The 26,504-nt window shown below is 53.4% G+C and overlaps 1 protein-coding gene across 3 annotated transcripts in view; it reads left to right on the plus strand.

The window, feature by feature from the left end:
* PRKCZ (protein kinase C zeta) overlaps window positions 1-26,504 on the plus strand; it is a 117,852-nt gene that overhangs the window by 14,732 nt on the left and 76,616 nt on the right. The window contains exon 1 of one of the 3 annotated variants that reach the window (XM_058552684.1): window positions 8,857-9,111. The exons of the other annotated variants lie outside the window; for them this stretch is intronic. The gene's annotated coding sequence lies outside the window, so the exon portion shown is untranslated. Of the gene's footprint in view, window positions 1-8,856; window positions 9,112-26,504 lie in introns of those variants that run through there. 3 annotated transcript variants of the gene reach the window in all.

The raw sequence follows: 26,504 nt of genomic DNA on the forward strand, positions 1-26,504 counted from the left end.
GGTAATGTTGGCCTCCTAGAATGAGTTAGGAAGTATTTCCTCCTCTTCAATTTTTTGGAAAAGTTGGAGAAGGATTGGTATCATTTCTTCTTGAAATGTTTGGTAGAGGGCTGGCCCCGTGGCTTAGCAGTTAAGTGCACGCACTCCGCTACTGGCGGCCCGGGTTTGGATCCTGGGCATGCACCGACGCACCGCTTCTCCGGTCCATGCTGAGGCCACATCCCACATACAGCAACTAGAAGGATGTGCAACTATGAAATACAACTATCTACTGGGGCTTTGGGGGAAAAAAGGAGGACGATTGGCAATAGATGTTAGCTCAGAGCCGGTCTTCCTCAGCAAAAAGAGGAGGATTAGCATGGATGTTAGCTCAGGGCTGATCTTCCTCACAAAAAAAAAAAAAAAAACTAAATGTTTGGTAGAATTCACCAGTGAAGCCATCAGGTCCAGGGCTTTTCTTTGTCTGGAGATTTTTGATCACTGATTCAGTCTTCTTACTAGTTGTAGGTCTAGTCAGATTGTTTATTTCTTTGTGGTTTAGTCTTGGTAGGTTTTGTATTTCTAGAAATTTGTCCATTTCATCTAGGTTATTCAATTTGTTGGTGTACAGTTGTTCATAGTACGTTCTTATAATCCTTTTTATTTCCGTAGGATCGGTAGTGATGTCCTCACTTTCATTTCTTTTTTATTTTATTTTATTATTATTATTTTTTATTTTTGCCCTAAAGCCCCAGGTGATAGTTGTATGTCATAGTTGCACATTCTTCTAGTTGCTGTATGTGGGACGCGGCCTCAGCATGGCCGGAGAAGCAGTGCGTCTGTGCGCGCCCAGGATCTGAACCCGGGCAGCCTGCATCGGAGCGCACGCACTTAACCACTAAGCCACGGGGCCGGCCCTCTCACTTTCATTTCTGATTTTAGTAATTTGAGTCTTTCTTTTTTCTTATCCATCTGGCTAAAAGTTTATCAATTTCACTGATCTTTTCAAAGAACTAATTTTTGGTTTCATTGATTTTTCTCTATCTTTTTTTATTTTGTTTATCTCTGCTCTAATCTTTAGTATTTCCTTCCTTCTGCTACCTTCGGGTTTGGTCTGCTCTTTTTCTAGTTCCTTAAGTTGTAAAGTCTGGTTGTTGACTTGAGATCTTTCTTGTTCCTTAATGTCAGAGTTTATAGCTATAAGTTTCCCCCTTAACACAGCTTTTTCTGCATCCCATAAGTTTTGGTATGTTGTGTTTTTGTTTTCATTTGTCTCTAAGTGTTTTTTTTAATTTCTCTTCTGATTTATTCTTTGATCCATTGGTTGTTTAAGAGAATGTTGTTTAATTTTTACACATTTGTGAATTTTCCCATTTTCCTTCTGTTATTGATTTCTAACTTCATCCTGCTATGGTCAGAGAAGATACTTTACATAATATCTGTCTTTTAAAATATACTGAGACTTAATTTGTGGTCTACACATGCTTGGCCCTGGAGAATGCCCCATGTGCACTTGAGAATAGTGTGTGTGTTGCTGTTGGGTGGTGTGTTCTGTATGTGTCTGTCAGATCTGGTTGGCTCAAGTCCTCTGTTTCCTGACTTATCTTCTGTCTGGTTGTTGCTTCATTCCTTTTTATGGCTGATTAATATTCCATTGTGTGGATTTACCAGTTTGTTTATCCATTCATCCACCGATGGACACTTGGGCTGGTTCTGCCTTTTGGCCTTTGTGAATAGTGCTACTGTGAACATTTGTGTACGGGTTATAGGTTCTTAAAATACTGAATTGGTGACTTTGTTTTGGCTACAACATAAAGAGTTAGTCCGGCTTGTGTATATTGAAGTGCCAGAATAAACGGTCAGCAGGGCCTTGTGAGCTTCCCCTCTCCAAGGGATCTGACTTCAGTCCAGTTCCGGGTCCTGCGTGAGCAGACCTCAGTTGGCCCCCTGTTGCCCGTCAGAGGCAAGTGATGGAGGTGACTGTGCCGTCGGGCTTCAGCGGGGGACTGTGCTCCCTGCCGTCAGCAACAAGGGCCCAGTGGGAGCTGAGAGAGGAGGGTCCCTCCCACCAAGTGGAAGCACATTTCCAGGGCATTCCAGGGCTGGGCAGGGAGGAGGGTGTGTGGCTGAGTGTCTGGCACAATAAAGAATTGAGAATCCTGTGGTTTGGTGGGCCAGGGCACCGTGGGGAGAGGTGGGCTGGCCGGCGATGTCCCTGGGCAGGGTGGGCCCTGCAGTGTGCTGAATCCGTGGTAGCTCTGGGGGTTTGTTGAAGCGGAGGAACGATGCGACAGGCTGGTGTCTGAGGGAGGTCCACCTGCTGGCTCCGGGCAGGGAGCGCCGGGCAGCCCAGGGCCGGGAGGAGGGCGGGCGGCAGCACAGAGGGACTTTGTGACGGCGCGCTGATCTCATGGGTCCCCGCAGGTGGTGAGCGCCTCGGTCTTACTGCCACTCGTGTTTCTCCTTCTGTGCATTGTCCATTCACAGCTGCGCCCATTCTCACGCTGGACCGGTTCTTCGTGCACCACCGCTGCGCGGTGCAGCGATTTTCCCCCAGGCCGTTCCTCTGTCGTGTGCCTTGTCGTGTCTCTGGTCGCACGGAAATGTTAATATTTGATTTTTGTCCATTCAAATCTGTTAATGTTTTCCTTTCTGGCTACCCCAAAGGGTAGAAGTAGTTTGTGTCTTGAATTTTGGTCTGTGATCCATCTGGAATGTACATCTGTGTCCAGGATGGTGTTGGCCTGGGTGTCTGGCTGGACACATCTCCTCTCTCAGTCTTGAGTGGCCAAAGCTCATGGGCCCGAGATGCAGCAAACGCACGTCTCTGTGCTCTGCCCCTCGGGCCAGGGACTCACGGAAGCATTCTGAGCTGCTTCACCTGTAAGATGCAGCAAATGTCTTACTTGGGGGCGGTGAGGACATCGATAATGCACCACACACAGGCCGGGGCCACGGTTCCTGCAAAGTAGATAATTATGTGACAAGCAAAGGCTCAGTCCCTTGAACTCAGGTGCTGCCTGGTGAGGGGAGCAAGGCCAGTCCCCTGCCCGGCCCCACGAGATCACTGTTGTAAGAGTAATGGGCCCCACCTGGGCACTGTGGGAGGATCCCTCTTAGGGACCCTCTCCTCTCCTTCCCCCTCACCGTCCCTGACCCTAGACAGGCCGTGGAAGGCACAGGGCTGGCGGGCAGCTAAGCCCCTTCTGGACGAGGGGCATTGAGCGCGCCCCACGGGACGGCCCGTTCTGGGGCTCTGCTGAGGCCACCTCGTCCTCTCAGCCCCCTGAGCCCAGACGAGAGGCGGAGGCCTGCACAAGGGCATTGAGGATTCAGTGGTGGGCAGGGGTCTGTGATCTCTTTCTGAGCTGGGCAGCCCCTCCAGACGCCCCAGTGCGATGTGTTGATGGGTGTTAGGTTCCTGGGGCTCCTGCAGCAAAGTACCACAAGCTCAAAACAATGCTGGCCTCTCCGTCTGGAGGCCAGAAGTCTGAGATGGAGATGGAGGCGTTGGTTCCCTTTGGAGGCGCTGGGGGAGGGAGCGCTCTGGCCCTCTTCTGGCCCCTGTGGCTGACGGCAGCCCTTGGCTTGCAGACTTTGCTCCAGTCTCTGCCTCCAGCGCCACGTGGCATCTTCCCTCCGTGTCCGTGTCTCTCCTCTTCCTGTAAGGACGCCCGTCACTGGATTTAGGGCCACCCGGGTAATCCAGGATGATCTCAAGGTCCTTAACTTAATTACACATCTAACGCCCTTTGTCCAAATAAGGTCCCGCCTGGGGGTTAGGACGAGGATGTGTCTCTGGGGCCACCGTTCAGTCCTCTATACTTGTCCACGTTCGGGTCCGGTTGCCTGGCCTCCTAGAGGTGGTGTGGGTGGTCCGACTGCCCCAGCACTCTGGGTGGGGTCTACCCCCGGGAGATGCTCTCTGTGCAGGGTTTCTGCGGGCTCTCTTGTGTGCTGCTTTGTGGTGGAGGCTGTGCAGGTTTATGGGGAACCCAGTGTCCCCTCAGAGCTGTGTCCAGGGCAAGATCCCATGCAAGCTCTGAGGGGAGGGGCCCTGGATCAGACAGTGGTGCAGATTCGTACCAGGTCCCACGAGAGGTTTGGGTGCAGGGGGTGAGGCGGTCTGTAGGCTGTAGTTTTGCTGTGGCCGGTGCTGGTGGTCAGGGGCATCCCCGGGCCAGCGCCTTGTGGGACAGATGCGGGTCTGGGTGGCTCTTCTGTAGGTCGTCCTGCAGTGAGCAGCCCGGCAGGACCTTCACCGCACCCATGGACCCCGTAGGTGGGGCACCTTCTCCCAAGGACGCTGGGATCCTCCTGCCCGATTCCGGCCATCCACTGCCCTCTTGACCCCTTCTGATGGCCACTTGTCCTTAACGTCCAGCCACACTCCCACCAATGTGACCTGATCTCCATGAGCCACGCTGGGAAGAGCCACTCCTGCAGGGCCCTTCTCTGCAGGGGCCTCTCCCTGGGCCCTGACTGCGGCCTCGATGCTCCAGCCTTGGGGGCCGTGGGCTGGGAGGCGACTGACAGCTGGAGCGAGCCCCCCGCCCGGGGGCCTGGGAGGGGTGTGGCCACCGTGTGCATGGGTGGAGGTCAGGCCAGTGTCCAGACAGTGGTCATGGCTCTGCCCCCCGAGAATGGCATTTCCATCATCCTTAAGCAAAGGACTGACCCGTTTAGTGACTGCCTTTCCTTACCTATAAAATGGGAATAATGGGATTGTAAATAAAATAGTGTTTGTAAAAGTGCTGAGGACAGACTTCCCGCAGAGCGAGCTGTTATTTAATGTGTCTTCAAGGACAATTAGTGGCACTTATAGGGCGGGAGACTTCAACGCAATAAACCAAGCCCTTTCTGTTACTCGGGGCAGTCCCTCCTGGTGGGTGGTGAGTGGCCCCCACCCCTGGCAGTGAAAGTGGGGCCTCTCGACACCCGGCCACTCTGTGTTGGCCCCCAGGGGGCTTCCTGGAGGAGGAGGAGGAGGAGGAGGAGGAGGAGGAGGAGTCTCGCTGGACGGCAAGACCTGTCACATGGAGTTGGACGTGGATGCTGCGGGCACCAGCAGCTGTCCCTCTTTGGGCGGGGACGTTTGTGTTGTTCCAGCCCACGTTCTTCGGCGACCCTCAGTGGACGGCCACGGGCCTGGACAAGGCAACTCAATGGGACAGGGTGGCCCTGCCAGCCGGCTCCCGCCCTGGGTCAGGCCTCATCGGCCCCCCTGTGGCCTGTGGTGGAGACTCAGGGTGACCGCCTGGGAAAGCGGTGCCCAAAGGGGTGCCTAGTGTCTGTACCAGGGTCGAGCCGGGGGCGGAGCTGAGTCTGTCCTGATGCAGCTAGGCCTCTTAGTCCCTAGAGTCCACAGAGAAAATACAAACCTGCTGGGGGGTTTGGCTGCAGTGGACCCCTGTGCTGGCAGCTCCGTGTGCTTTGTGTCGTTGGTCCTGGCCTGTCACAGACTCGAGTGACAGAGGCGTCCCTGGACTCGCTGGTGGGCTGGCAGGCTGTGGGACTGGCCCCCCGCTCCAGCCTGCTCCCCGGGAGAGGCTGCCATGTTCACTCTGGCCCAGCTGGCGCACTGCTGTCTTGTCGTCTTGTTGCCTGGGGGCCCTGTGGGGGTTCGGGGGCCGAGCCCCACACCCAGGGCAAGACCCTCTGGGGTCGGGGAGAAGACTGCACCTGGGCCAAGACCCGAGAAGTGGGACCCTCTCCAGCCTCACCCACAGGTCTGGTGGGGCCTGGGGTTGGCCAAGAGTATGGCTTGACCACCGCCTTTGTCTGCAGCTGTGTCCCCTGTGGGTTTGGATGGCCTTCCTCGCCTGTCAGGAGCCCCAGGCCTTTGATAGCTTTCAAAGCCTTCTTGCTACCAATCGGTGCCAGTGGAGGGGCAACAGGCCCATCTGCTCTCACCCCTGAAGCCGGGCCCCAAACCATTTCCACTCCATCTCAAGGGAAAGAAAGTTTTCACAGCCTGAGGTGTTACAGGCAGGTGCCTGGACACGATGGCGACAAGATGCATGCCAACCTGGGGGTGAGGGGGAGGCCTGAGGGGCAGCTGGGCTCACCTGGACTTTCTTGGGCTCACCTGGGCTCACCTGGGTTCACCTAGACTTTCCTGGGCTCACCTGGGCTCATTGATCCTGAAGTCAGAGGAGCAGTGACCCTGAAGTGGGGGTTGGGTCAAGGCTGGAGGGGGGCAGCCATGGCTTGCAGGGGCCAAAGTGGGTTGGAGAGGAAGGGGCATCCTTGCCAGGGGCTGCGGAAGGAGAAAGGGGCTCACGTGGGCCGCAGCAGGAGGGCCAGCCCCCACCCCACTTGCCCCCAGGTCCCGCCTCGCTCATGCCCCACTGGCTGGGCCTGGGGCTTCCTGTTCTCTGACTTGGAAGCTTTGTGTGCTCCCTGGACACATGCTGGACGACAGCTCAGAAGCAGAGCTGGGCAGGGAGGGTTCCTCGCCCAGGGCGCATCTCGGTGGGCAGGACCCACACGGAGACGCCAGGTGTTGGCTCCATGTGGCTGTGGTGGCGCCAGGGAACGTGTGTGTTGGTAAGACCATAGAAGATGGCGGGCATAACGTTCAAGTGGGTGCTGCCGTGCTGCTGGGTCCAAACCCCAGTTTGGCGATGAGCCCACTGTGCAGCTTCGGGCAGGTGGGTGCAGCTCCCCGTGCCTCGGTTTCCCCCTCTGTGGATGGGGGTCTGTGGTAGTAGCCACCTCGTGGGGGCTGTGTGAGAACTGACAGAGTTTGGAAGGGCTCCTGGAACCTGCTAAGTGCATAGTAAGGCCAGCTCACCATACAGTCCCCCTGCCCCCGGCTGATAGATCAAAAGGGGAAGGAAAGTGCTCCCATCAGGTGTTTGAGCCCAGTGCGGCGTCCTCGGGTGTGCGAGGAAGCGAGCCCAGCTCAGAGGGGCAGGGGGTGCTCTAGGTCAGCCGGTAGGTGGAGCAGGGAGTCTGAGACCTGGGGGCTGAGGCTGTCGGGAGCATCCTCCAGGCACAGTGGGCGGGTTACCTCAGAATCTTTCCAAAACATCTTGACACTTTTTCCCCAGTGTTTATAGATATGTCTATTGTTTTATTAAAAATCCAGTTTCATTGAGCTTTGTCTCAAATTATTTGCAACAAACTGGAAAAGCTAGTTTTCTACCTAAAATAGGCTTCCAATAAAATTAGCAATCTGCCAGTTCTGCCTGGGTTTTCTAGAGTTCTGCAAAACTGGGTGTTTTGGAATGGATTGGAAGAGAGAAGTTGGCTGAAGGACGATGGTTGTGATATAGAGCCAGTCATATGTGAATTTTTACATTGGACTTGGGGTAAATTTGCATTCCCCATTGAAGCCCAATGTAGATATGGGGGTTTAGTTAGTTTATGATTTTATGGTCTTAGTCGGAAGTCTGCAAACTTTTCCTGTAAAGGCCCAGATAGTCAATATTTTGGGCTCTGTGGGCCATTTGGTCTCTGTTGCAGCTGGTCAGCTGCCACTGTAGGTGGAAACAACCACAGACTGCATGTAAACAAGTGAGCCACGATAAAACGTTACTTATGGACACCGAAATTTACATTTCACATATTTTTCATGTCTTGAAATATTACGGTTCTTATTTTGTTCAGCTAATCAAAAACGTAAAGCGTCCTTAGCTTGTTGGCTATGAGCACCGAGCCCTCTAGGTCACCAATCTTCGTTTGCAGAAAAGGAGATTTGGGGGCCTTCTCCTCTAACGCTGCCTCCAAGTGTTGTGTTTATGAGTCTCGCATTCTGTGTAATGCTCTCACACGCCGGTCAGCCACCGGGGGCTTGAAGCTCCCGGTGACGTCAGGCCACACGGCAAGCTACTGAAGGAGGCGGAATTTGAACCCATGACTTTGGCCCAGAGTCTGCCATGAACACAAATAATCGTAGATTTGTCGCCTGACGCCCGCTTACGACCGATTGGAGGTGGGAGGTTGACCCAGGGGGCACTTGCCTTTCCCAGACCTCTGCCCCGTAGTGTATTGACTGGCGTATTGATCACAGCAGGAGTGTTTGTTGGAGGGTGGGGGATAGGCGTTTCCTACAACTTCCCGTGCCCCCAGCGTGGAGCCTGACCATGTGGGGTCAGCGTGCCAGGCGGATTCCAGGGAAGTTGGCCAAGCTCCCTGGCCTAGGCTGAGCCGTCTTTTTCCCCACGTTTTTTGGAATTGGAGGGAAATGGGGTTGGATGCTCATTCAGCTGGCGAGGACGGGGTGCCTGGGTTGGGTGGGGCACAGGGTGGGAGTAGGAAGGTCAAGCCATCCATTGGTGGCTCCAGGTCTGCTCTGGCCGCAGCCGGGCATGACGCAGGTGGCGTGTGAGGTCCTGCGTCGGGTCAGCAGGGGCACCTCCCGTGTTTGGCTGGAGGGTGTGTGATTCCAGGCCCCCGCTTCTCGCGTCTTGTGTGTGGAGCCTTCCCCATTTCTGCCCTTCCCAGTACCCACTGCCCCCAGAGCAGCCACAGCATCACAGGCCGCCTGACCTCGAGTTTGGCCAGCTTTTGACCCATGGCCTCTCTCCTCCCCTCCTCTTCCGGCCGCAGCACCAGGGCTCAGATCCCCTCGAGCGTTTGTGTTGGGCCCATCCTCAGTCTCTGTGGACACAGGTCGGAGGTCCCTCGTGCTCCCGTGGCCACTGTGTCCCACATCCCACCTAGTGGCCCAGCTGGGCTCTGCCCCCGTGGCCGCTGCATTTGAAAGGCCTCCGAGGCTGAGCTGCCCTTGTGTTGGCCGCTGCCCCCCGCGTCCTCTTGGGACTGAGTCCTCTCTGGACGTCTTGATGCAGAGATGTTTGTCTTCACGTGACGTCAGCTCCCTGATATCCAGGCCGGGTTTTAGTCGGTGCCTCAGCTGCCGGCTCCAGCTTCCCAGGGGAGCCGGGTACCACCCGGGCCTGGAGACATGAGGAGGCAGGGATGTGAGAGGCGGGGGTCGGGCCGGCCAGCCTTCCTCTAAATATCTGCTCCTCTTGGCTGAGCCCACCCTGCCTATTGTCGGGGGTCCAGAGGAGCAGAGGGCAGCATCGGCACATTAAAGGGGAGGAAAATGCCTCCTTGCACGCCCACCGCTCCGTAGAGCATAAAGAATTCTGTGCTGAGGAGGCAGGAGAAGAAAGCCCGGTGAGTAATGCGCATCGCTCTGTGCGGTTTCCGCACCCGGAGGGGCCGGCAGTGGCCTGCAGGCCGGGTACTCGCAGCGGCCGATGCTGTGCGTCCGCCCGATGCTGTGCGTCCGCGTCGCGGGTCTCGTGCAGCGGCCTGGCCCCCAGTCCCCGGGCTGCACAGATGTTCCCAGCACAGATGCACCGCTGCCGCTGGCCCCGGCCAGGGATACGGCTGCCACAGCTCCGGGCCGTGCCCGGGGAAGGGCAGTGAGAGGCTCTTGTTTCCGAGGGGTGACAGATTTTTAGAAAAACAAGCTGTTTTTCATGTTAGAGGAACATGCCCAGTGAGCGATGCGGGGGGTGCAGGAAGGAAATATATCCCCCCAAAACGGACGGTATGTGACTGAGGCCTGTTAGTGCACAGCCGGCTGGCTCAGGGAATAATCTCGTTTTCCTCCGACCCCCTGGCTCGGTCGGGGCTCTGGCTGGGGGGTTGTCCTCGGCGGGTGCTCTCACGGTGGGGAATCCGTGAGTCTGCCGCTGCCAGAATGAGCGTATATGCGCGTTGGTGCTTTTCATTCTGCATTGCTGCAAGTGGAGGGGTCGAAGGGACCACAATGGGGAAGTCCGGAGACTGGGCCCCGAGGCTGGCGGCCGCCGCCGGCACCTGTCTGCCCGAACTGAGCCCCGCAGAGCTGCTCCCGCTGTTGCGCGCCTCTGCTGGTCCCGGCTCCGTGTTTGCGTTGACGACAGCGTCGTGCCGGAGTCCGGGTGGCACGGCCAGTGTTGACGTGCCAGCTCACTCCATCAGGGTCCTCGGATGTCGGATGTCGGTGATGAGCGTGGCCCCAGTGCCCGGTTTTCTGTTCTGAGATGGTTGGAGGTAGACTCAAATGCTCCCGGGGGCTGTGGGGTCGTTGATGGGGATGTGGGAATGCGGGTGCTTTTCTGACGTCCATTTTGCAAGGTGTTTTTGTAAAAAACAGAAACAACAGCAGACAGCCCCCTTGACAGGCTGGGCGGCAGATCCCCCCTCATATGGACGGTGCTGGGGTGGCAGGGAGGCCCTTCCGAGCAGAGCGCGCCCCTCCCCCCGGAGCAGAAGGGACCGTTGCAGTATGGGCCACTCTGTGCAGCCAGCCTGGGTCACAGGGGTAACTCGTGTGACTTGGATCTTGAATCATAGAATTTAGGATGTGCTGATGGGGCACATGGGCAGGGAGTGAGCAGGGTGTGGGCTCACGCGTGTGCCTGCCCGTGAGCAGAAATCAGCTGTGTCATGTTTCTTCGGGATGGCTGGGACATCTCGGCCTCTTTCCTCTTGTGTGGTCACGCGTGACTAGTGCACAGCCGATGAGGACCCTTAAAGTGTAGATACACTGCCAGGGGGACCCAGAACGCGGGTGGAGGCCACTCTTGCTGGTGGCGTCTGGGCCTTGGGGTCTCAGCTGGGTTTAGGCAGAGCCATGAAATGGGAGCAGGTTGGAGGAGTGACCCCCTGCCCAACAAAAAGGGACCCCCCTTCTATGTTGATGGTGCCAGACGGGACTGTGGCTGCGTTTCACCTGCATCTGTGTCCTGGTCAAACCCACGTGGATTCACCACATTCCTATCTTAACTGCATCAGTCGTCAACGAGGCGCCTTCCCGAAGTTCAGAGCTGCTGACGGTTATGTAAGGAGCGTGTGCTGTCTGCCCAACTCCGAGCTCCAAACTAACCCTCCAGGCGTCACCTCCAGGGCCGCCCGGCTCACAGACCCATTAACCAGTCGGTCACACAGAGCAGCCAAGAGTCCGTCAGTCCAGACGTGGCACTCCCAGCAGATGCCACCCTCGGCCATCCTTCCGCCAGCTGTCAACGTGGTGGGGACCCCGTCAGGGTTGTCTGTGGTCCCAGCAGAGACGCTCCCCCGTATTCCCTCCTGTCTTGTTCCCTTTAGCATCTGTGTAGGGATGAGGGCTGCGTGTTTGTGTTCACCCAGAACAGAGCAGTGCCTGTTAACCTGATAACCATCGCGGGGATGCTCTTCTTGACGCTCGGGTCAGCGGGCGCCGTGGGTCAGGCTCCGCACTTGGCTGAGGATCTGCATTCGTGGGTAGCACTTGTTTCCTTTACTGATTTAGAGCTGTTGTGAGGACACACTGAACGGGGGCTCTCCTGGGGTGGGGTGATGCCCCTGAACGGCTGCTCTCCAGAGCCAGGGCCGATGCACAGTCCCATTGAGGAGAAACCTTCATGCCAGGGTTGATGTCTCTTTGGTGTTTATGTCCAAAGAACAGAGAGTTTCCTTTCTGTGCTTGCCCCTCCTCACTCTTGGGGAATGACGAGTTTGGGGGCTGTGGGCTGTGCGGGTCTGGCCACATCTTGCTTAATCCCTGCTGCCCCTGGGCCTTTGCTCGTGCTGTTCCCTCTGCTCTTGCGGCGTGAATAGCCCTTAAGAGCACCGCTCCCACAACCACCACCCTATGAGGGTGGGATGGGCGTTCCTGCTCCCGTGGGGTCCCCAGCCCCCAGCCCAGGGGCCTGGCACAAAGCAGGCCCTCCATAAATGTTTATGCTTTATGGGAGGGGCAGAGAAAGCTTTGTCCAAAATAAGCCATCTGAGCCAATTGCTCATCCGACGTTCAGATTGTTTTTGGTGATAAAGTTGTTATTCGTACAAGAGACAGTGCCGCAAAGCCCCTGCCGGTGTGTTTGAATACAGTGGCTTATTTTTAGGATTATCCTAAATATGTAGAGTAGGGCACCTCATTTGTGACTGGCTTCTCTTCCCTTCTCTGTCTCTGAGGCCTGCACGCCAACCCAGCCCAGGCGGCCACGCTGTGAGCCGGTGGGTCTGCGGTTCCCCCCGAGCCGGGTTCAAAATCAGGAGAGGCGAGAACACCAAGTGCATGACCAGCAGAGCCTTTCTCGCTCATTTCAGAGGAGCTGTGGTTGTGGTCTGACGCGCGGGGGGCTGTCTCAGCTTCATCTTAGGCCGTGACAATTTACTGGGCAAACAAGAGGCTGTACAGTGATGCCGGTGGGTGGGGGGGACCTGACTTTCTATTTTGTTTAATTTGGTGGTGTAAATGTGTCTGGTCTTTTTAAAGTTTGCTTTTTTAATGTCTCTTCTGTGGGAAGTTTTAAAAGATTCGACTTGCAGCAAGATGGAGCAGCCTCGTGCGTCCGCATGGGGAAGGGCCCCAGATGGAGAGCAGCTAGTCAGCGCCTACGGGGCTGCCCTGGTCACGTGGCCCGAGGCGGCCCCCTTGACGCCATGTCTCTGTTTACTCTTCTGTGAAACGAGACTGCTGAAAGAATCGGATGAGGTCCTGTCCAGCATAGAGGGGCTGGGCCTGGTGTCCTGTCCTGTCAGGAGATGGTGGTGTTATTGCTAAAGGCCTGTGTGTAAAGTTTGCAGTGTACCTTATTTCTTATTTTGAATTTAATTTTGGGTTTTCTGTATTTCCATTTTAAAGTGTTCAATAGCCCCGTGTGTTTTAAAAAGAGAGAACGGGCTGGCCCAGTGGCGCAGCGGTTAAGTACGCGCTCCGCTTTGGCGGCCCGGGGTTCGCAGGTTCGGATCCCAGGCGCGGACCTACGCACCGCTTATCAAGCCACGCTGTGGCGGCGTCACGTATAAAGTAGAGGAAGACGGGCCCGGATGTCGCTCCCTCTCCCCCCACCCCGCAGCCAGGGGCTCACTTTCACCTCTTAGTGGGTTCTCCTTGCCGTTTATTTCCAGATTTCTCAATTGTGCACTTACGCTGCCATCTCTAGATGGCATCCGTTTGGGGTGTTGCTTGTTCCCCTCTCTCTCTGAGCTGTCTCAGAGTTTGGCTCTCCCTGCATTTGTCCCCCTCGGGTTGTGTCACCGTTTATTGTTCAGTCGTTGGGTGTTACATGATGGTGGATGACATGAATATTCATGAGCCACTAGCATTGCATTTCCTTTTTTGTATGACTTTCAATGTTTCTTGCAGTTAATACTTTTCTAGAGTTTTCTAGAAGTCCTGTCTCACATTTGCCAGATCTTTTTGGTGGGGTCAGCTCTCCCTCGATGCCGGTGGCGCAGGGACCCCTGCCTCTCCTTTCTGCCTGCCTCCACTGCCCCCCTTCTTGGCTTCGTCTCTGCCTAAGTCATCCTCCAGAGACCTTCTGAGAAAGGGGGCGTGGGAGGTAAATGTTTTGAGGTCTAGTTTGAAAATGCTTTCCTCCAGCCGTGCATCTAATGACAGGTTAGCTGGGTCTGGAATCCTGCATTAGAAATGATTCTGCCTGAGCTTTCTGAAAGCTTGCACCGCTGTCTCCCGGCTTCCAGATTGATTGAGAAGCCAGAGCCATTGTGATTTTCGCATGTGTGTTCTTTCCTCCTGAACATGTTTAGGATCTTTTCTTCGTCTCCAGTGTTTTCAGGGTTCAAGATGCTGTGCCTTGATGTGGGGCCTCTCTTGTCTCCCGAGCTGGAACTCTCAGTGGAGACTTGACGTTCCGGTGGGGAGGGGACACTTTATTCAGTGATTTTTGGGTGAATTATTCCCTCTGCTGCCTCTTCTAGACCTACCACTGACCACTTGTTGGAATCCTGGACTGGACCTCTAATCTTTTCTATTTTCCACTTCTGTTCCTTTTATTTTCTAGGAGATACCTTCCATTTTTCTTGTCCAAACCATCCATTAAGTTTGTTGTCTTGTCTTTATTTTTAAATTTCCGAGAGCTCTTTTTTGTGCTCTGAAGGTTCTTTTTTAAAATAGTGTCCTGCTCTTGTTTCCAAGGCAGAAGATCACACCATTCTTTGGGGTTGTTAATTATGGTGAGGGGGAGTGATATGAAGGAATTATGTAAGTTGTTGAGCACTTTTAAGGCTCTAAGGCATCCCGGGTGTGAACGCATTTGATCCTCACGGTGCCCTCTGATGTGCATGCTGTTGTCCCGTTCTGTGGAGACCACGGCACCTGAGGCATAGAGAGGTCAAGTGATTTTCCCAGATCACACAGTTTCTGCGTGGTAGCGAGGGGGCTCTCTGCCGTGTACGAGGCCCCACTCAGCCACTTGCCGGCTGTATGACCTCGGTCACAGCACTGTCCCCTCATGAACAGAGTGGTGACCATGGGTGTGGCTCCCCCATCATTGCGAGGACTAAGTAAGCACCCGCCCGCCACGAGGTCTGAACTGAGGGGCGACAGACCCATAGCGAGGTAACACAGCGGCACTGTCACATGGTACAGTCTTCCTTCCAGTGTTTCTTTGGCCCTTCCATGGCTGTTTCCACTGAGGTTCTTTTTCTCGGTTTGTCTGGCCTGGGATGCTTTCCTTGGCCCCTAGGTAACCCTCGGTCTGCCTACCCTGGCCCGTGGCCACCTCAGAGCTGGTGGACGTGGTGGTACGGTGACCTGTCTGGGCCTCTCCTGGGAGCCCCTGCGGTGGCTGGTCCAGGGGCCCCGGGGAGTGTCTTGCCTGGGGTGGCGCTGGAGGGGTCTCGCTGTTTGGAAGGAGACCCCTGCTGCCCCCAGTCCAAGCCCTTGTTCTGCCAGCTGCTTTGGGTGACTATAGGGGTCCCCTTAGAGGTCTAAAGCCTGTGCCGTGGGCACCCCACTGCCTTGCAGGGTCAGCCCTGCCCAGTCTCCTGCTGACCGCCAGGCTGCCTGCTTCCGATGAGGTTCGTCCCCCTCCTGCTGTTCTGCTGTCGTGGTGTTGTCGGTGTTTTTCTCCTCTGACCCCAGTCTTGGGAGGGAGCGTAGGTAGAGAATGTGTTCCTGCTGCCATGTTTATCTGGACACCATCTAGACTGTTCCTCTCCGAGACTAAGTTATGCTGGAGAACTGGTCCCAGAAAGGCCTTGAGCAGTGGATGTTGTCCCGAGGGCCCCGAGTCACCATGAGCCTGGGAACGAGGGATGGAGGCTTAAAAGGACGGGCTGTGGCTGTTCTTCCTTGACGGCCGGCAGGTGATTCCTGCGGGGAGTCGGTTCTCGCTCCCCTCGCCGGACTGGGGTGTTGGCATGGTGGAGCCGGGTGCACCCGTGGGGGGTGTGTGTGTGTGTGTTTAGTAGACTTTATTGTTTAGAACAGTTTTGAATTTACAGACAGATTGAAAAGATGGTACAGAGTATGATAGTTTCCCCTGTTATTAGTGCCTCACAGTGGTGTGTACGTCAGTTACAGTCACTGAACTCACATCACTACATGGCTATGAGCTAAAGTCACACTTTATTCGGATTTTGCAGATCCCTGATGTCCTCTTTCTGTCCCGGGGTCCCACCTGGGACCCACATGACGTTCAGTCGTCACATCTTGGCTCCCTTGGGCCGTGACAGTTTCTCAGACGTCCCTGTGTTTCAGGACTTTGACGCATTGAGGAGCGCCTGTGTTTTGCAGAATGTCCCTGGTTTGGGTTGCTCTGCTGTTTCCCTCTGGTTAGACTGGGGCTGTGGGTTTTATGGGGGAGACCCCAGAGGTGAAGGGCCTTCTCCTCGCATCAGGCAGGCAAGCCTGCTCTGACCTCCACCTGTCACTGTGATGTGACCCTGGTCACCTGGCCGAGGCGTGTCTCCATGTGCCTCCCTCTCGGGGTCCTCCCCCTCCATCCTGTGCTCTTAGGGAGGCCATCAGCACATAGCCCACACTGGAGGGAGGGCATTATCTCACCTGTGGAGGGGGCGTCTACGTAAATTATCCGGAATTCCTCTGACCGGTGGTTTGACTCTTCTCTCCCCTTGATTTGTTTATTCAGTCATTTGTTTATCCATATCACTGTGACTCATGGATGGTAATTTTGTGCTTTGGGTTATAATCCAGTAGTACTGTACTGATGTTGTTGCTCCCGTCCTTCCAGCTTTGGCCACTGGGCACTCTTTCAGGTTGGTCTTGGGGAGCGGTGAGGGCGAAACCCAGGGGCGGCAGGGGAGGTGGGCCTGGAGCCCGTGGGAGGGTACGGCAGGGGATCTCTGCCCCAACCCAGTCCCCCTGTAGCCGAGCAGGAGAGGAGCAGGTCCCCGGGTGAGGCAGGCCCTGGGCTCGTCTCTGCTGTGGCCATGGACCCACCCCTGGCAGCCCTGCAGGTCCTGGGGACAGTGCTGGGTGTGGGGTGTTGGGTGTTGGAAGGTCGTTGGTCCTGTGTCCAGGGCTCTGAGGGGTGAGGGCAGGGTTGGGGGCACTGGAGGGGAGGGGACCACAGGGCGGGCTCCTCTACAGACTTCAGCTTTATGGCCACATGGGGGTGTCCAGCATGGACACCCGTTTTGTCCTCTTCCCAGAAACAGCCTGAAAGCCTCACTGGACCAGGGGCAGTGAGCAGTTGGGTGGGCAGGCAGCTCTGTGCTCACAGGCCCGGAAATGCCCAGCCTCGGGACACAGACTCTCCTTCCTGTCCCTTCATCCTTGGAGCTGTCTGGGACACACAGAACTTTTTCCTTAGTTTGAGGAGAGATGAGAAAGGCGGGAGTGAGCAAAGAACAGGGTGACGATCGACCTTCTGCCGTGGCTCAGTTCTGGTCAGCGTCCCCATCTCGGGACCGGGCAGCCTTCTTTGTAAGTGCGTTCGGTTCTCTTGCATCTCGTAGTTCTGTTAAGCAGTGACATTAAAACAGGCTCGATGGTTCCAATTGGATTTCTAAGTCGGACACGATTTAGAACAAGGCGTAGTTGCACCGGGAATGTGTGCAAGCATCTTTCTACACTGCCGCCCAGGACGGACAGGACCCGAGAACCGCTAGAAACGGTTCGACTTAATTTTACAACCTCAGTGGCGGCTCCCTCTTGCTCCTTCTGTCCTGGGTGCCTCTTTCCTGCTCTGGTGTGAGTCCAGGGAGAGGGACCCTGTGCAGGGCGTCATGAGGCGTGAATCAGGCATGGGGCGCTTAGGGCTGCCTGAGCAGCTCTTCAGGGTGGGCTTGGTAAATTGCGTCTGTCAAGCTGCCGTCTGACTGTGTGCCCTAAACAAAAGGAAGGAAGTCTGGGGGTACTTTGTTGACCTTGGCCGGTAAAGAAAATAAATTCGTATGGAGACTGTAACCAATCTTTTTCTGAATATGACATTAGTTAAGCATTCCGAGTGACTGGTTTTGTGATGTAAGCAATGGTGTGCTGGAAATTTCAATATCCTGCTCTCTGGGGAAAGACAGAGAAAACCTTGGTTTGTAGCCAATTTCCCTGGTGTAAATCCTCCCGCCTGGGCGATTTCGTGCTGCTGCGTGACACTACTGAAGGCAGCATTGGGAAGAGAGGCTCCCACTTGGCTTTCGAGAGCTAGTACCTGCCCCCCCAGCTGTCCCCTGGAGAGGGGTCCCTCCGTCAGGAAGGGAAGTGACTCGGACACCGGGTCCTGTGTGGTTGATCACTGTGGCCCAGAAAATGGCACCCTTCCCTATGGCTCTGGGCCGTCCCCCTCGGAGTGGCGTCCACATGTCAGATTGTAAGCAGTGAGCCGAATGACGAGCAGCCTCCAGGCAGCAGACCCTGAGGATGGCAGTGAAGGGCAGTGTGTCTGTCCCTCGGGACGGCTCTCTTCTCCACCAGCTCCTTTTGCTCCCGGAAGGCCCTGCCTCCTCCTCCATCTCCTTTCACTGTGCCGTCTTCTCCTTGTGTCTTAATAGGTCTGGATACAAAGTTGCGTTCCAGGTTCTCATGCCATGGAGACCGGTTTTAAATACCTTCTTTCCGGTTGAGCGTGCACATGTTGCTCGCCTGAAAGCATTTGGGTCCTGGAATGGTCCAAGCATTGGGCTCCCTGGAAGTACAGAGAAATTGGGGAGAAGGTGCTGGTACAAGGGGAGGTTGCTGCCTCAACGGAGCAGACCAGACCAGAGGCCTCGATGCCCATCTCTACAGACCTCTGTCCTCTCCCATCTCTGATTCCCACCACCGAGCCCTGTTGGCCCGTCTGATGGCTTAGCCAGTCGTCCCCTTACCTTTGTGAAGATTGCTGAGGACCTCAGGGAGGGGACATGTGGGCTTTGTCTACTAGTATTTACTGTGTTTGAAATGTAAAATGAGAAATGTTTATTAAGTCATTCAAAAATTATAAACCCACTACATGTTAACATAAATAACACCTTTTCAATGAAAAATGACTCTAAAATAAAATTAAAAAATCGAGTGAGAGGATGGCAACATTTTTGCAAACCTTGTGAATGTCTGGCTTCGAGAAGATGACTGGATTCTCTTCTCTGCTCTTCATCCATCTGTTGCAGCATGTTTTTGTTGAAGCATTCGAGGAAAAGTCAGCATTCGGAAGAGCTTGGAGTATTTTAATAGCCTTTTCGGATAAATGGGGATATTCTTCTTTGGTATTTCTCTAAAACTCAGCAAGGTTGTTTCTTAGTTGCAATGTGGACTCTGACCCCATGTCAGTGAAGGTCTACTCCTGGATTAGAATCTGTCCGTCTGTCTTGCGTGTGAAAAGGTTTGTTACTCATGCCTGCTTTTGTAGCATCACACGCTGGTCATTGGGACAACGTCGGTTCACTGAGTTACACAGATCTTCCAAACACGCGGTGGAAAATTCCCTGTTCCCTCGTGAGACAGTGAGAGAAGAAGGCGAATACTGTCCTGTTATTATTGTGGGAATAGTGTGCTCTCATGGCTCCCTGTGAGGGTCTCCAGATCTCACTGGGCTTCACCTGTTACCTCGCCCTGTTGTGTGGCAGAACACGTGTGTGGCTGGCCAGCCCAGGGATGGGCCGTCCTTGTATTGGGGCAGCCTGCCTGCAGTCCTGTCTGTGACCCCTGCCCTGCCCTCTGAGGTGGGGACATGGATGGGGGTGAGGGAGGTGCTGAGGACATTGAGTCCACCCTCTCTGGGCAGCGCTCCGCCCAGGCTGCCCAGAGTTGGGCCTGCATGGCCGCACTCCGTCTCCAAGTGGAGGTCAGATGTGGGGCCAGGCACTGAAGTCAGGACGAGTTTCACATGTGGTATTTGCTCCCCAAAGTGACTGGCGCGAGTCTGCTGTTGGCTCTCTCCCACCCTCCTTGTGATTCCACGTGGAGTGAGATTCTTCTGTCAGCTGGGCCAGGGGTGAGGGGAGGGAGTCGAGTGTACGGAAGGTTCTTCTCAGTGTATCTGGATCAGCTCAGGGTGGGCACTGTGGCGCGGTGGGGAACAATGTGGTAGTGGGGCAGGAACAGACTCTCAGGGAGAGGTGAGCTTGGAGTTATCAGAGTGGTTCAAAGGGTGGGAGGGCCTTGGGAGAGGCACCTTAGGGTCTGCCCAATTTCAATCCCCACCCTTAGTTTTTGTGTCATTAAATTGCACTTCCTTGGATGGTGTTTTGTTCTAATAAAAATTTATTAGTAGCATTTTCAAAATGTTTGCACTTATTTGAAGGGAAGACGAGGACAGAGTTGTGTGCAGTCTCACAGCTCCATGGTGTTTATAAGCCGCTCTGCGGGGTTAGCCAACGCCTGGAGCCCAGTGCACGGAGAAAGCCCCGACGGCGGGAGTTGAGGCGCCTTTGTGCCGGCGCCTGAGACGACGTGTCCTCACACGTTCAGAACCAGGCGCCCAGGGGTTGGGCTCTCGGGTCCTCCCTGTGGCCCGGCGGCTGGCCAGCGACGGCCAAAACCCAAACTCATCGCCATGACGCCTACAACCCCCTTTGCAACCATGCTCTTGTTTATCGTATTTTGTCAAAATCCCGTTATCTGAAGACGCCTGCTTCATGCCAGTGCCGTCCGGTGGTCTCGCCTCCAGCCCGGGGCGTCTGGCAGATGCACGGAACACGGGTGAGGTCGGGGGCGGTGCTGCGGTCCCGCGTGCGCCTTCCCGCTCGGTGGTTTCAGCGGACTCCAGCATTGCTCCTGTGGTGCTGGAGCGGCAGTTTTCTGTCTCTCGTTCCCTTTACCAGCTCTATTGGCATTTTATGCTCTAAGGAAGAGCTGTCCCTTCTCCCTTCCCTATTAAAAAATAATGATACCAACATGGAATGGGGGATTTTCCAAAACTTGAGTTTATTAAAATCCGTTTCTGACATTATTCATTTTGAGACTAAATTTGTCACATTTGGCCAGCGGGAGCCTCTGTAAGCAAGTTCCCATGGGCTTTTGACGGTTTCCCATCAGTTTCTGAGCATTTCCTGGCACAGTAGCTTCCAGGGTCAGCGGGCACGCTCCGGTTCCAGCCTGGGCCTGGCTGTCTCTCCGGGGAGCCCGGCTTCCTGCTGGAGGAGACGGTGTTTACAAACAAGGTCTGGGGCAGGGTGTGCGCCGTCCTGGGCGCGAGGAGGTGTGCGTACCCTTTTCCCTCTGGAGTTCATGCAATGCTCAAGCCCAAGATCCGGCCTGAGACCACAGGGCTCTTCCGCTCTCTTTGTTCCTTTCTCCACGCTGCGCATCTGGGTCCCCGGCACCGCTGGCCGAGTCACTCCCGTGCTGTAGTGTAGACCGCAGACCGGAGGTTCAGAGCTTCCTGGGTACCCACGGCTCAGGTCTCCTTGAGTTCTTTGTCCTTGGACCACGTTCTGTGCTGGTTCAGCTGGAGCGCGGCTTCCAGGAGTTCCCTTGGATTTTTGTTGTCGTCTTGGTGGCTATGCTATTGATGTAGCCGTCAGTGGGTTTATTTATTTCTGTTTGTATCCAGTGTTAGGGTGTTTTCCTATCCTTACTTATTTTATTTTATTTTGTTTATGGGTTGTGTAAAACATTAACATGATTCAAAAATAGAAACTAAATGAAAAGATTCCTGTTCATGTGCCTTCGATCCCTTGTACACTCAATTTAGTTCATTTTTTGGCTTATCCTTCCTGTGTTTCTTTTTGTAAAAATAGGAATGTGTGTGTGTATTATTTACTCTTTTTTGTTGCATAAAGTGTAGCCTGATATATATACCCTTCTCTGCTCTACTCTCTTATGCGCATCTCCTTTTTTATTTTAAGGTATGAATGTGTATATGTATTTAGAATGAGAATAGAAATCAAAATAAATGATAAATTTTTAAATACCAACTGCACCACAAAAATCCAGAAAAATCACATTAATTAGACTCATCAAGTATCTGTTTGGCATGATTCTATAATGCTTTTTCCCCAGTATTTTCTAACTGCAAACACTTTGATTGCCTTCTCAAATAAAAATTTTGTAATATTTTCTATAGAGAAACCTCAAAGATAATCTCCTCAGTCTTTCCTGTAATATAGGTGACAAAATTTTACTTTTTGGCCATTTAGAAAATCTTTTTTTCAGCCTCACAAATTGTTATTGGTAACGTCACACAAATTTTTAGGATTGTTTTTAAATTTGGGAAAAATCTCAGTTTCTTTCATTTAAGATCTGTAAGACTTCAGAATAATTCGAGTTTTCTTATGCAGTGACTCATCTTAAATACTCTTTTAGATGATAATCGTGCATTAACCATTTTGTTGTCAAGGTCCTGGTTATAGGCACACATTATATGAATTTCGTGTTACCTTCATTCATGTTGTAGTTTTATAGAGATGCGTAAAATGTATGACTTGATTCAATATTTTTGTGAAAATGCTTGAAACACAACTTGTCACACGGAAGCACCAGCTGCCTCTAGTCCTGCTAAAGATCTGTGCCCACAAACACGATGATTCTTACATATTCTAGATCATGCAGTTCTTTTTTTATTAGCTATAGTTTTTATTCAAAATAACTACTTCTGGCTTTAAACCTGGGAGGTAGGTGATTGGTAGTTGTTGTCATACAAAGTGTCTTAACAGACCAGCCAGACTCCTAAGTATATACCATCTTCCACGTCCAGCCACATTCCTAAGACATCTTCTTTTGTTAATTGTGGTAAAACAAAACAAAACAAAACAAAAACACATAATATAAAATTTACCATCTTAACCTCTTTTTACGATTCTTTAAGATTTTATTTTTTAGAGCAGTTTTCGATTCACAGCAAAATTGAAAGGAAGGTACAGAGATTTCCCATACATCCCCTGGCCCCGCACCCCCCCCAGCCTCAGTCTCTCCCACTATCAACATCCCCCACCAGATTGTACATTCGTAAAAATCGATGAACCCGCATTGACATGTCATCGTCACCCAGAGTCCATAGTTTACATTGGGGTCACTCTTGGTGTTGTACATTCTGTGGGTTTGGACAAATGTATAATGACATGTACCCACAATCATACAGAGTAGTTTCATTGCCCTAAAAATCCTCTGTGCCCACCTGTTCATCTCTTCCTCCCCCACCCCTGGCAACCACTGATCCTATTCCTGTCTCCATAGTTTTGTCTTTTCCAGAATGTCACATAGTTGGAATCACACTGTATGTAGCCTTTTCAGATTGGCTTCTTTCACTTGGTCCTATGCATTTAAGGTTCCTCCATGTGTTTTTGTGGCTTGATAGCTCATTTCTTTTTAATGCTGAATAATATGTCTGGATGGACCACAGTTTATTTATCGCTTCACCTACTGAAGGACATCTTGCTTGCTTCCAAGTTTTGGCAATTATGAATAAAGCTGCTATAAACATCCATGTGCAGGTTTTTGTGTGGACAAAAGTTTTCAACTCCTTTGGGTAAATACCGAGGAGCACAATGGCTGGATCGTGTGGTGAGAGCATGAAACCACCAAACTGTCTTCCACAGTGGCTGCTCCATTCTGCATTCCCACCAGCAGTGAGCGAGCGTTCCTGCTGCTCCACATCCTCGCCAGCGTGTTGTGTTGTCAGTGTTTCAGATGTTGGTCATTCTAACGGGTGCATCTTAACATTCTAACGGGTGTATCTTAACCAGTTCAGAAGTGTCAACATTCACATTGTGTGCAACAGATCTCTAGAACTCTTTCCTCTTCTCATCTACTTTTAAACAGAAGAGTTCTGTAAGATGCAGGAAGTAAATGGCTTTGGAGCATCCTGGCTTGTGGGGCTGAGGCTTTGTCATGGGCCAACAGTGGGGAAGGGGCTGCCTTGCTGAGAGCCCAGAACCTCAGCAGCTGTGCCACTGATAAAACCTTTGCTTGACGGATTCCAGCGATGCCTTGTTTTTGTGGTGGTTATTTTGGTCTTCCCATCATCCAGAAAATTTGGTGTCATGTTACTAAAGGAATATAACAAGATATCTGAGCAATATGTATATTATGTCATCAAGAAGATTTACTGTGGGGCCGGCCCCGTGGCATAGCGGTTAAGTGCGCGCGCTCTGCTGCTGGCGGCCTGGGTTCGGATCCTGGGTGTGCACCAATGCTTGTCAGGCCGTGCTGTGGCGGCGTCCCGTATAAAGTGGAGGAAGATGGGCACAGATGTTAGCCCAGGGCCAGTCTTCCTCAGCAAAAAGAGGAGGATTGGCATGGATGTTAGCTCAGGGCTGATCTTCCTCACAAAAAAAAAAAAGAAGATTTACTGTGAGAAGAATAAATGAGTAACTCAGAGGTCGTTTCTTCGGAAACCAGCATTTTGGTGAGGGGGAGGGTTTACCACCTTCTGCTCTTGTACGTGGAGAGGAAAGTTTACTGGGAATGACCTACTAAGGAAAGACGTCTGACTCTTAGAAACAGGGCCGTGAGCCTGGTCCACCACAACACTAAGGGAGCTGCCTCTTGGTGTTGAGGCAGTCGGGGGGCAGCGTCTGGGTGCCCGCAGGCCCGGAGGTCTGGCCTCGAGGTGGGGCTGCCGCCACAGGCGTGAGGGATAGGCCGCCTGGTGACTGGCACGTGTTGGCTGCCCGGACACATGGCTTGAAGGCGTCCTTTGTTCTGACAAGTATGGAGCCAGTTCTGAATAGCGGCTTTCTCTGACCACCGTGTGGTGCGGGGGGGGGCGGCGGGGGGGCTGCCTTAGATGCCACCGAGTTCGAGTTTTGGGTCTACTGCTTCTCGCGTGTGTGACCTCAGGAAGGCCACTTAGCGCCTCCTCACCTGCATGGCCCCGCCCCCCAGGCTGAAGGAGCCTGTAAACAGGAGTCCCACTCGGCACAACCCCCCATGCCTCCCCCATCACCTCCTCCCCCACTCTGACCCCCACTTCTCTGTGGTCAGGCAGGGCCCCTCACTGCCCTAGCCCCACCTCCCTCTGCCTGGACAGCTCCTGCCAGGAGGCTGCATGCCTCCCCACCCCCTCCCCTGGAATCTCTGCTCTAAGGCCGCCTCCCCCCTACATGAGGGCTCACCCCCCCATTTATCCTCACCCCACACCCAAGCTTTTGTGCTCACCCCTCCCCCCACCAGAGTGTGGCTTCTGCGAGGGTTGGGCCCATCTGCTCTGATCTTGGGTGTGTCCTCCCTGGGCATTTACTGGACGTCCTTCAGGAAGACGTCCCTTCCTGACACCTGATGGACCTCATGATTCCGCTGCCCCTCCTTACACCAGGGGTGCTTCCAAAGGCCCCAGATCCCGGGACTGGTCAAGCATGGGCTGCCGGGGTGGGATGTCGCCTCTGCTATCTGGGTCAGGCTGCGGAGCCTCAAGCCAGCCCACGCCCCGGTCACGTGTGCTGCTCGGCTGCCTGGAAGCCTTCGCGGCTGCAGCATCTTCGCTCAAGGTTTCGGGAGGAGCAGCAGTGACCGTGAGTGGACATGGTGGCTGCACCAGGAAGAAGGGACTTTCCACTGTGTATTTATTTATTTGTTTGTTTATTTATTTATTTATTTTTTTGTGAGGAAGATCAGCCCTGAGCTAACATCCGTGCTAATCCTCCTCTTTTTGCTGAGGAAGACCGGCTCTGAGCTAACATCTATTGCCACTCCTCCTCCTTTTTTTCCCCAAAGCCCCAGTAGATAGTTGTATGTCATAGCTACACACCCAGTTGCTGCATGTGGGACACGGCCTCAGCATGGCCAGAGAAGTGGTGCGTCGGTGCGCGCCTGGATCCGAACCCGGGCCGCCAGCAGCGGAGCGCGCACACTTAACCGCTAAGCCACGGGGCCAGCCCTCCACTGTGTATTTAAAAGTGTTTCTGGTTGTAAAAGCAGGACACGTTGACTACAGAAAATTTAAAATGTGCAATAAAATGTTAGGGAAAAAATTAAATTGCTCTTTATGGTGCTCCCTAGAGAGCATATCATTTTAAATTTTATTCTAGTCTTATATGCTTATTAGTGTTAAGGAGACATTCATGGCATCAGATTAGTTAAAATTCCTCCCACTTATTAGCTGATGGTTCAAGATTCCGTCGGGGGCAGTTGGACCTGGAATTCACTGAGCTTTCCACCCTGGCGGGTCCCGTGGGCAACGCGTGGCCTCACTGGTGTGCTGTGGTCAGCCTTCTGGAGTGGAAATCCCAGACCATGTTTTGTTTCGTCAGTACAGATCCCAGAAGAGCAATTACTGTGTCAAAGAACAGAAATACATTTTTATCATTTAAAAGTTTGTGAAGCAGTGGAACCCACCGTGGTAGGTGGAGTGTACTTGTCTGCTGGGACGCAGGATGTGGCACAAACCCCTGAACCCACCACTTAACCTGGGAGCACAGGCCTGAACCCACAGCGGTGCCTGGGTGCCCCCCCTCCCGAGTTACAGCTCAGTCTTTTTCATCCACTTGTTTGAGCTTTTTCACAGTGGCACATTAAAGGACGGATTTCCAAGCTAGCGTCACATTAGACTCCTCTCGTGGGTGGGGGCTGGGGCTGTGCGGTTGCGCCTCCTCGGGGCCGTCCATCGGCTGACCCGACCCCCCGTTTGACCATTGGACCGTCCTGTTGAAGGACCTTTGAGCTGTAGACTGGCTGAGTGAGGTCAGTGCTCGCCTCCTGCTCCTGGCCCTGCCCCAGCCAAGGAAAGGTCTCGACCTTTCTGAGACATGGTTTCTCGATGTGTAAACTGCACATGGACCCTGGGAATCCGGAGTGTGTGTGGTTGGGGGGAGGGTGTGCGCAGGTGATGGGAAGAGGACTGGACATTAACGGGTTCGTCACATAATACCCTCGTTTTAACCTTGTCAGGAGAGTGGCCGGGGGAGGGTGGGGTGGGCTGCCGAAGCCGTGGTGGGAGGTTTGGGATCTGTCTCCGTCAGCTCAGCATCTGTAACAAAAACAACCCTGGCTGGGGCTTAAGCAGCAGGAACTTATTTCCACAGTTGTGGAGGCTGGAGTCCCGGATCAGGTGCCAGCAGGGTTAGGTGGCTGTTTCTGCTTTTAACATTTAGTTTGTTTGTTTTCAGACTTTTTTGCATACAAATATTTTAACCATATTAATTTAACTCTCTGCACAATTTGCAGAACCTCATTTTTCTTGACATTATGATCTAAGCGTATTATTGAATACACTTTGTGAATACCATTTTAAAGACTGCCAAGTGTACCACCAGGTGGATATATTTTAATAAAAGGGTCAGAGAACTATGGCCCACAGGCCAAATACAGCCCACCGTGATTTTTTGTTTTGGTTTGTTTTTAATTGTGGTAAAATACACATAATATAAAACTTACCATCTGAACCATTTTTAAGTGTACAGCTCAGTGGCATTAAGCACATTCCCGTTGCTGTGCAACCATTACCACCATCCATCTCCAGAACTCTCTC

Source organism: Diceros bicornis, chromosome 13 (assembly GCF_020826845.1).
Source record: "Diceros bicornis minor isolate mBicDic1 chromosome 13, mDicBic1.mat.cur, whole genome shotgun sequence".
In the NCBI taxonomy this organism is placed as follows: domain Eukaryota; kingdom Metazoa; phylum Chordata; class Mammalia; order Perissodactyla; family Rhinocerotidae; genus Diceros; species Diceros bicornis.